Raw genomic sequence first — 9,087 nt, 5'->3', positions numbered from 1 at the left:
GAATTTCCTTCAGCAACATTAATACCCTGCCCCATACGATAATGGCTCTTATGCTTACATGTTTGTTGCCTGCATCACTGCAGAATATTAGCTGTTTTCTCCCGATATGTTATTAATTTTGTAATATCAACAACTTGCTTAATACGTGTAATAAATTCAGGGCTTTTCATCTGGAAATTGGGAAGAAGCCCTAGCCTTGCAAATTGGGAAATTTAAGCGCAATAAATGGCCATTTTGGGAAAAAAACTTTTAAAGCATTTCATCACAGGTAAATCATTTAATCAATTTTAAACAGTCACAATAATGATTTGAACTTTATTTTTGTTATGAATTAATGACCTGGAAATGTTCTTTTCAAAGATTGGCCAGCTATATTTTCAAACAGATAAACTTTTCAACAGGTAACAGCAGTTTTTGAACAGTGACATTTTCAAACTGAAAATTCAGCGATGACACTGGTGACCTCCCTTGCGGCCCTCGTGCAAAAACCGACAATAAAACCCGTACTACGCAATATTCTGTTCTAGACTGGTACACAAATACAATTAAAATTCGGCTTAGCGGTAGTGGGGAAATACCTGAACTGAACTGGTAGCGAAAAAATCGATACCAGACAACAATTACGCAAAATAAACCTTCATCTTTGTTTATCGCTCGTGGAAGCTTTCAATGAAATTACAATCATCTACAAGACCAGTAAAACTATACCGAATAGTAACTTGGCTACAAAACACTATCCGCTGTGTTTATTTTTTTGATTTTCAGGGGAATTTCAATCGTTTTTTTTGGGAAGTCTTTCAGCCAGAGTTGGGAAAAATAAGGCTTTTTAGAATTGGGAAGGAGCCGAATATCGGCCTCTGTTATATAAGGATGAAAAGCCCTGAAATTGCTTATTTTTTATGAAGTTTTGATGAAATATCATTAAATTGTAAAAACTATGTTCATGCATTCTTTTATTGCACAGACTAAAATTAAACCTATCTCGCCAAAACCACTGGATGCGCGAGAGTTTGCCTATATTTGGCGAGCTGCCTATCTCTGTTATCTCTGTTATCTATGTCTGTGATAAAACTAATTACTGCTGTGTTGTTTTTTTCATCCTTTCCATTTGTCTCTTTTATATGTCTGTCAAATACAGGGCATATTAAGGCTCGATTGGTCATTGTCGGCTCGGGTACTACTTACATGTACCCCGGGTACTCTTAAGTATACTTACATGTACCCCGGGTACGGTATATACTAAAACGTACCCGGGAATTTAAAGCTTAATCGGTCGTTGTCGGCTATTTTTATGTCCCATATTGTTTTTGCCCTGTCTGTTGGTCTGTCTGTTTGCGCCAACTTTAACATTTTGCAATAACTTTTTCTATATTGAAGATAGCAACTTCATATGCTTGTGTATCTCATGAAGCTGCACATTTTAAGTGGTGAAAGGTCAAGGTCATCCTTTAAGGTCAGAGGTCAAATATATGTGGCCAAAATCGCTCATTTTATGAATACTTTTGCATTATTGAAGATAGCAACTTGATATTTGGCATGCATGTGTATCTCATGGAGCTGCACATTTTTAGTGGTGAAAGGTCAAGGTCATCCTTCAAGGTCAGAGGTCAAATATATGAGGCCCAAATCGCTTATTTTATAAATACTTTTGCAATATTGAAGATAGCAATTTGATATTTGGCATGCATGTGTATCTCATGGAGCTGCACATTTTGAGTGGTGAAAGGTCAAGGTCATCCTTCAAGGTCAGAGGTCAAATATATGTGGCCCAAATCGCTCATTTTATGAATACTTTTGCAATATTGAAGATAGCAACTTGATATTTGGCATGCATGTGTATCTCATGGAGCTGCACATTTTGAGTGGTGAAAGGTCAAGGTCATCCTTCACAAGGTCAAGGTCAAACGTCATATAGGGGGACATTGTGTTTCACGAAGATAGCAACTTGATATTTGGCATGCATGTGTATCTCATGGAGCTGCACATTTTGAGTGGTGAAAGGTCAAGGTCATCCTTCACAAGGTCAAGGTCATCCTTCAAGGTCAAACGTCATATAGGGGGACATTGTGTTTCACAAACACATCTTGTGTTTAATTAAATATATTCACATTTATTTCAATTTTCTGTAAAATGGCCTCTATATTATCGAAACTCATACTCACAAAGCATGTTGAGGCAGTTTTTTTTAAAATAGAAGTTTGTTTAAGATAATCGGTAGCACGTTTTACGACATAGGATTTTAGGCGGGAATACAACTCGAGTACAGTCTAATATCGACCGGGTACGATTTAGTATATTTACCGTACCCGGGGTACTTGTAAGTATACTTAAGAGTACCCGGGGTACACGTAAGTAGTACCGGAGTCGACAATGACCAATGGAGTCCATATTAAGGGATTAATTATGTCATGCCTGGGGTCGGGCAGCTTCCAGTACTTTGTCCGGAGTTTTAGTCTTTAACTATATCACCTATTCACATGAAACTTCATATATGCATATATGGATAGATCTCACTGATTAGAAGTTCAGTGCACAAGAACTATAGCTATAGCCCCTTCATTACTTTATTTATCTCACTTTTTTATTGTCCGGGTCATAACGTAATTACAATAAGACCCATTTACATCAAACTTCGAATAAAGGTAGGTTGTGGTGTATAGAAGTGCAGCGTTCAACAATCATAAGTCGAGAACTCTGGCTTGCATATTTCACAATTCTATGCCTTTGTTGGTTTCACATTTTTTCTTGATTTCCGGTTTTCCTGAAACTACTAGTTCATGATTGAAAATTAAGTTTTTATTACATTTAGAAAGGAAATCATACTGCTTATATGGGTTATATCAAATATTTCAGTTGTGTGTGGTATTTTGTATTTTATACACAATAATGAAAAGTGATATAAGTCCTTGGTGCTATATGTCTGTTTGTTTAGAGGGAAAAAGACAGCACAGGAACTAACGTCTGGGATATCATATCCTTAACAGAAAACAAAACAGTTAATAACTGAAACTGCAAATATAACTCAAATGTATTTAAACATCATCGATTCTATTGGAGAAGTGGTGTGTCCCATAATTGAAACTAGCCAGTACAGTATGTTTCAAGAAGACTCCCGCATGTCTCTGCTAATAACGCTACCGGTGCACGGTGTTGTTAAAGATAAAAAACAAACAACTACAATAACAAATAAATGAACCTAACACACTGCCCTATTCAGGCATTTTGTGTAAAAAAAACAACTTGTGGAATGTAACCGATACACTAAGGTACGACATTGCACCGAAAATGTTTGCAAGCTAAATTTCTAGGAAAAAAACCTCCAAAACTGTTACACGGGAATAAACAGCAAAAGACATACAATTCAGAATGACAATAATTATGCTTCCAATGTTATTGTCTTTCTGGATTGTATTTATCATCACAGAAATGGATAAAAGCAACGTTTGGATTATCAAAAGGTAAATGTAATATATTTTCGAGATAAGTCACTATATTATTTATACAGTCTTTCAAAATTATAAAACGTTTTAAATTCATCTTTCCAGAAATAGCAATATGTGGGTCTAATCTCTTTCAAAAAGACATTTTATTCAACGTAACGTACCGAGTTAAGAAAATTCAAAAATTATAAATTGATTTTGAAACCTTAAAAAGAAAACATCAATTATTTAATAAAGTTTGGTGTCTTTTACTCTTTATACAATGGAATATATTGCAATGGGTATAACCTGTTTATTGAAGTCTGATCCCCCCCTCCCTTCTCTGGTCAAACTCCCATTGGAGTTCTTTATAAATTGGCGTTAAACGGGGATCCCCCGTCAAACTCCCATTGGGGTTTAATTTAAATGGGGGATTGACGGGGTCCCCCGTGAAAACTTCCCCACGGGGGAAGAAAATCTACAAACACTTTATTTTCTTATTAAAGTACATATTTCTTACAATTATAACTTAAACATGTGTATTTGTAAACATTGAAACAGAAAACAAAGCATAATATTTAAATTACATTTTTTGTAAAATATAGGTTAAATTCTCCCGTCTGGAAAAAACTTCCGTTGGAGAATTGCAATTCTTAACGGAGGAGCCAAAACTCCGTTGGGATCCAACGGGGGATGGCAACTTTATCATCAAATAACTCTACTTTCCAAAAACATTTCAACTCTTTTTTTTTTCAATTATATGTATGTACTCAATGCCCCCTACAAATATGCAAAAATTCATAACAATTGTTCAATAAATACAAAAAATAAGTTTGCAAATAATCTGGATTTGCAAACTTAATCTGGATACTGTTATGTGTGAATTTCAATCAACTGATTTCCTAGTTTTCTTTGGCTTATTTAATATTCGTTCAATATAAGAAAGAACTGAACTTATGTTGAAAGCTCGTTTATTAAAGCCAAAATTTAAAACAGAATTGCAATACGCTCAATATTTATAACATAGCATTTTTTAAGATAACAAAAATATTATAACTCGTGAAAATTTGCTGTGTATGATGTACTGTACAATTTGTGGAGCTAAAATGATTTGTTCGATGACATTTTAAATTATTTGCAAACCTTCCGAATCAATAGTCGATTCTTGAATGGCAAAACTCAAGATAATACCAATAGCTTTCATGACCAAAGTGTTTCTGAATTCCTTAAAAGTATGATGAAATAAATTGTGTTAACATACTTAGTGAGTTATTCTATTGTTCAACTTTCATGATCTTATATTGACATAGTATGCAACTTTGCCCAGGTTTACGGTTTCAGTTACTGACAGAGTTGGTTCAAAGAATTGGCTGATGCCTGTACGTGTTATGTTGTTCATAACATATTGCATTTAATTGATTCAAGACAAATATTGCATTTGTTTTATAAGCTACTATTTAATTAGAAAATATATAAAAATTTTAAATATAAAATCAGTATTTACGGGGTATTGCATTCTTAACCAACATTAATTTGATAGATCAAACATAAACAACAACAACAACATATACATATTGCAGTGACTCGGATGCACAATTTTATGACAAGTACACGTCTGGGACGAAGGACATACATAGTCGTATATCGTTCTTCTCCTGAAAGAAAAAAACAAACACTTACCTGATGTCAATTATAATATAGCTAGGTCGCCGTGGCGTAATGGATATGGTGTCCGACTAGCGATCGGGAGGTCATGGGTTCGATCCCCACTGTGGGGGCGTTCTTTAGATCTCCCCCATAGACACCAACTAATGGTTATAGTCCCAGGAAACGGACTCAATAGCGTGTCAAATGAGCCTTAGGCTTTCGATGCAATCGAGCTTAAATAAATAGGTTTACACTAATTATAATATAGGTTAATTCACAACATAACCGCATGAAGCAGTTTATGATGTGATAGGAACGACTAAAATATGGCTTTAACATTACACGATTTTTTTCAAGTTTAAACCGGTTTACATGTACCAATACTTTTATATAAATATATAGCTGCAGTCCTTCACTAAAATTTAAATAGAAACAGCCTTCCGTACTTTTATTTTATTTTCATTCAATTGGTTACGCAATTGATGACGTACCTCATGTGACGTAATGTAAATGACGAAATTACATAGACTCTCTGATTTTATGACTACCATTCGGACGTGGAGGGTTTTTATTTAAGAATTTATATTTTTAAGCATCGAACGATTCCAAAACGTATTTCGGATTTTGTGTTTGACATTCATAATTGAGAGCTTCGATAGAAATAGAATTATTATAATCGCTTCGACATTCGATTTCGTAAATCGTGTTTATGGTGACAGTGTTAAGCATTCGTTGCAATCGTTTAAAAAAGTGTGAATTAAAATCAAACTAGATAAACGGATGGAATAACAGAAAATGGAATTACAAATTTGTGTTATTTTATTATTATAAGAACCAGATTTAAGTTGTCATCGAGGTGTGTGTGTCTTTTTTAAAAATAAATTTTGCTGTTTCACAGTGTTTGACGAATGTTGGTTAAACACAAAAAGAGGCATAATTTATTGTACAATGAGTTTCAGTTTCAATCGACATTTGTACTATCCAAATTGTGTGCAACGTGTCATTGTAATCATGTTCGATTCTCTCGTTGAGTTGTAGCTCAATTTTATTGATCACCGTTGGCTCAGGCTGAATGTGGACGCCATTTCATTTTGTTCAGTAAAAGTCGTGCGATTCCATTCTTTTCTGATATGAAAAATCGGCCCGGCTCAGCGGGCTGATATAATTTATATTGGCCCGCTAGACACGAATAACGACCCAGTCGCGGCGTCATTTTGTTACTATTTTTAGTAACGATATGTGATATACGTCTAGAATAATATATATATCTTACTTTGTTAATGTATTTTTGTTTTGTTCTTCCTCTAAAATTTATTACAGAATCAGCTTTCCGTACTTTTATTTTCATTCAATACAGTGCGCAATTCATGACGTATTTTTGTGACGTCATATCTGCGACGAAAACATCAGTTTTAGCTATTCGGATGTGAAAGGTTTATATTCAATATTTTTGAAGCATCGAACGAAAACAAAAACGTAATTTGGTTCGTGCACTTTTCGTGCATAAATGGAAGCTTTGATAAAATTCTTTTTATCGCTCCGACAAGTCATTCGATTTTGTAAATCGTTCTTTGGTGACAGTTGTTTAAAAAATGTGATTCAAAATAACTATAGATAAACGGATAGAATAACAGAAAACGGCTTGCATATAAAGCATTGAATTAAAGTTGTCATAGAGGTAAGTGTGTCTTTTACTTTTTAAATTTTGCTGTTCGGTGAATCCTGTTAAAGCTCAGATAGAGGCATCAATCTAATGTGAAGCAGAGTTTCAGTTTCAATCGATATTTGTATTATCCAAATTGCGTGCTACCTGTAATAAAATAATCAGATTATAATTGATTTTTTCGTTGATTTGTGGCTAAGACTGAATGTGGAGGCTATTGAACGTCACGCGCACACATTCTGAATGCCGATTATAAATAATCGGCCCTAGGGCATAGGGCCGAATATTTATAATGACCTAGCAACGGTGATAATGGCATGAAAACTGTACTAATTTGTTACCTTATATAGTAAGGTATGTATTATGAGTTTGAATAAACATCGTTTCCCAAATTATATTGTGAATGTTGTGCAATTTACAGGACTAGAATCAATCCATGTTACTTGCTATTTTACAGGCTACTTGTAATGTCAGAACAAGTCCCGTGTTGGTAAGTTTACAGAGCAATGACGTATGAATCGATTACACATCGATATGGCGCAAAATCAGTTCAAACGAAACAAAACAAAATTCGAAATAATCATCTTTCCTTCTGTTTCTTTTTCTAAGGTATAACACTTATAATTGTTATTTTTTTAACATTGGAAAAAGCAAAGGATTGTAACGCTCGTGTGAAATATGTTATAATTAGAAGACAATTAGCAACTGTGATTCAAGATACATATTTTTTTAATAACAAAGCACGCATATACACGAAGCAATAAATGATAATTATAGTCTTCAAAGATGTCTCTCGGAGTGGAATAACTCCAGCCTTTATAAAAGAAATGATGTACGATTAGGGATCATCAGTATACGTAAAATTCATGGCAATACAAATTACGTGAACATTAGGGCAGTGCTCCAGATAACATGCGTAAAGGCGTAAAAACGAATTAATTTTTTTAAATAACGATTTATATGTCAAATCTTTGCGTACAATTACGCATTGAAAAATAAAACACGAAATCGAAATTTTCGAACGTGCGTAAAACTTCCAGTCATTGTGTACACACCGGTCTTTCTGACCTGTGTACTAACGCGAAAGGAATTGTGGGTAGCACTTCTTTTACGAATGAAAAGCGAAAGAAGGTCTGGTAATCATGCTTCTGATAATCGCTATCAGGCTTAATAGAGATTCAAAATCACATTTAAACATAATTAAATAACATTTCTTTAAACAACATTCCGTTTTAAACACACAATAAAAACGATTTTTCTTTCAATATTAACATTTTCATTCCTACGCAGTACTACTTTGGCGAAAGCATAATTCCCCAAACCAGGGGAATGTGATGCGTCTAAGCATAGAGGTGACAATAACGTAGTGACGTCACCATCTATGTATAGAATGACTTCCAGTAGCAAATAATGTATGGTAAACATTTCATCCCGGTTCTGGCTCGTCTAGGCGCTCAATTAAAACTACAACTTTAAATCAACGTCACTCAAGCGTTTGCTGTGAGGAAGAGCCACACCTAAGAACGGTCGAAAGGCCAAACGGTCTCGATTCTGTTCTCTTAGATTTGCAGGCGAGTCATTACTGTTCATTGTACCTTTTTAATTACACTTATCGTAATTTGTATACACATGTACTGTATACCTATTCAAAATGCCATTAAAATTAAATGTTAAATATAGTTTTTATTATGACTATAACGGCGACCAAAAGGCCATTATAACCTATAAAAAGCCGAAGTGTGAGTGACCGTTTTACAGACAAAAATCTAAATGGCCGACTGAAGCGGTGTTTTGAAGCGTGGAAGGCAAAAAAGCCATTTCAGTGTCAAAAGTCCTCGCTGCATGCATTTTTTCAATTAGATTCAAATACCCAAAGCATGGGTTCGTCAATGATTGATGAACTTATAAGCTCTTGCGTAAATGACTGCGAATCTAAAGCACTCAAAATTATTTGGTAATACATTGTTAAGAATTAATTTAATAAATAGGGGGGTAAAATAAGAATTAATTTTTAAAATAGGGAGTAAACAAGAATTTGACCAAATTTTTATCTGGAGCTCTGCATTAGGGCCATTGTGGTTATGCATTATAATCCAGAGGGCGACAATGGCTAATTATGCGATAGTACGATGGCGACAACGCGATAGTAAGATGGCAACAAGCGATAGTACGATGGCGACAATGCGACATCGCGAAAGTTCGATTGCGACTATGCGATAATACATTGGCGACAGTGCGACGATGCGATGGCGACAGTGCGATTGAACGATGGCGACATTGCGATAGAGCGACTATACGATGACGACAGTGCGACAATACGATGGCGACAGTGCGATAGTAAAATGGCGACAATGTGAT

This window comes from Dreissena polymorpha, chromosome 6 (genome assembly GCF_020536995.1).
Source record: "Dreissena polymorpha isolate Duluth1 chromosome 6, UMN_Dpol_1.0, whole genome shotgun sequence".
NCBI lineage: Eukaryota > Metazoa > Mollusca > Bivalvia > Myida > Dreissenidae > Dreissena > Dreissena polymorpha.
The sequence above is the reverse complement of the archived record's forward strand: the minus strand, read 5'-3'. Positions refer to the sequence as shown.